This window comes from Solanum tuberosum, unplaced genomic scaffold, assembly GCF_000226075.1.
Source record: "Solanum tuberosum cultivar DM 1-3 516 R44 unplaced genomic scaffold, SolTub_3.0 scf00764, whole genome shotgun sequence".
Lineage (NCBI taxonomy): Eukaryota > Viridiplantae > Streptophyta > Magnoliopsida > Solanales > Solanaceae > Solanum > Solanum tuberosum.
Window position 1 is genome coordinate 12075 of NW_006239690.1, and position 2725 is coordinate 14799.

Genomic DNA, 2725 nt, shown 5'->3' on the forward strand with positions numbered 1-2725 from the left:
TACAACTTTATTAGAAACAAATACACATTTGAGTCCGTTCTTAGTCAGAACTGATATAGAAACTAAGTTCTTTCGCAATTTCGGAACATACGAGACCCTGTTCAAAGTCACCACCTTGCCCGATGTCATCTTTAAGGGGACTTTGCCAGTTCCTTCCACCTTTGCAACATCGGAGTTTGCCATAAATAACTTCTCGTCTGTAGGTGCTGGAGTATATGATGAAAATAATTCTTTGTTGGCACAAACATGGCATGAGGCACCATAATCTATTCACCACTCTCTTGGATTTCCAACCAAGTTGCATTCTGAAAGCATTGTACAAAGATCGTCTATCTCTCCTTTGAATTCAGCCAAATTTGCTTGATCCTTCTTTTTGTCCTTCTTGGGACCCCGACATTCAGTAGTCTTATGACCACGTTTGCCACAATTGAAGCAGCTTCCATTGAATTTCTTCTTAGGAGGATTGCTCTTTGGACCAGATGTTTTCTTTCTTTTCTTTGATTTTGTGGGATCTTCTCAACAATATTTACTCCAGATGTTGCTAAATTACTATGTGAACTCTTTTCTGCGGCCTTGTTATCCTTTTCGATTCTCAGCCTTACCATGAGATCTCCAACAGTCATCTCCTTGCAATTATGTTTCAAGTAGTTTTTGAAGTCCTTCCACAATGAAGGTAACTTCTCAATAATGGCAGCCACTTGAAAAGCATCATTCACAACCAATCATACATTAAAGATTATGTGAGTATTAAGAATAGACTTAATATTTCCAACATAGGTATTAAATAAATGTATACCTTTAGCAAGGAGATCATGGATTATGACCTATAATTCTTGAACTTGAGTCCCGGCGGTCTTACTGTCTATCATCTTATAGTCTAGAAACTTTGCCACAATGAACTTCTTCATTCCGAAATCCTCTGTTTTGTACTTCTTTTCTAAAGCATCCCAGAGTTCTTTTGACGTTTTGACATTACTATACACATTGTACAGATCATCCTGCATGCCACTCAAAATATAATTTTTACACAAAAAATCAGAATGTGTCCATACTTCTGTTACCAAGAATCGTTCTTCAGGCGGAGTTTCATCCGACATAACATGAACGTTCTCATTAATGAACCTCTTCAGACTCAATGTAGTCAGATAGAAGAACATCTTTTGCTGCCATCTCTTGAAGTCGACTCCAGAAAACTTTGCAGGTTTCTCAACCGGTGCTAGGGCAGCAGTTGAGCGATTGTGTGCAACCGATGTTGTTGCAGCACTTACTGTTGCAGCGTGTACTTGACTTGAATTAGTCATTTTTTCTGTCACAAATGACAGACAATTTTATTATGTGAAATACTAACAGTAAAGAATATATCCTTACACAGATTGTTTCTGATTTAACGATAAAGTTTATATGTTCTTTTAATTGTTAATCGAATGAATTTTTAAAATTCAAACAGGGTAGAAAACCATAAAGGTTTTAATCTCCAGAAACCTCAAATACAGAAACTTTAAATTTCTTAAGATTGTTATCTCCTGTATTCAGGTTAGTCAAAAATACAGAAACAGAAAAAGATGAAATAGACAAAATGATTTTTAATCTGAGTCCACAGAAACCACTGTGTTTCCTTAAGAAATTTAATCCCCTCACTGTACCCGAGGTTGCAGATTAATTCCTCCCAAGATAAAACGGATTAATCCTGTTAAAGAAGTAGCGGTACCTGAGGACCAAAAGAGTTTCAAAAATGGCAAATTGACAACATTAATAGTATCATAGAAACAAAGGAGATTAAAGGTGCTGATCATATGACAATGCTAAGTATGCCCAAACAACTTTGTGACACTCTGTTGGAGATTGCCCATAAATACAATTGATCCATCTCAACATCTTCTACTCTTTTGAATAATTAGTAGTTGTTGCTTTCAACTTGAAAAATAATTACTAGATGGGTTCTTTTGGTATGAGTTTATCCTCTGTGCATACTATATAAACTTTCTTCACTGATCCATATCCTTCATCTGTGAAAGTTTATATAGTATGCACAGAGGATAAACTCATACCAAAAGAGTTTCAAAAATGGCAAATTGACAACATTAATAGTATCATAGAAACAAAGGAGATTAAAGGTGCTGATCATATGACAATGCTAAGTATGCCCAAACAACTTTGTGACACTCTGTTGGAGATTGCCCATAAATACAATTGATCCATCTCAACATCTTCTACTCTTTTGAATAATTAGTAGTTGTTGCTTTCAACTTGAAAAATAATTACTGGATGGGTTCTTGATTGTGTTGTTTTTCTATCTATTAAGTGTGTTTAAACATAATTGAATTATTTGATTTGAGTAATGTGAGATCAATATTAAAGAATAAAAGTTACTACTCATTTGCTTGATTTTGCTTCAAGTTATTGGTCCGATCTTTGTATCAACGAAACAGATATTGAAAATTACCTATCCATCCACACGCTAGCAGGTAGTGACTTATCTATGTGATTCGTGTTATCTCCTGTATTCAGGTTAGTCAAACATACAGAAACAGAAAAAGATGAAATAGACAGGATGATTTTTAATCCGAGTCCACATAAATCACTATGTTTCCTTAAGAAATTTAATCCCCTCACTGTACACGAGGTTGCAGATTAATTCCTCCCAAGATAAAACGGATTAACCTGTTAAAGAAGTAGCGGTACCTCAAACTTCAATAACTTCAGCGAACGCAAGAACAGCAACAAG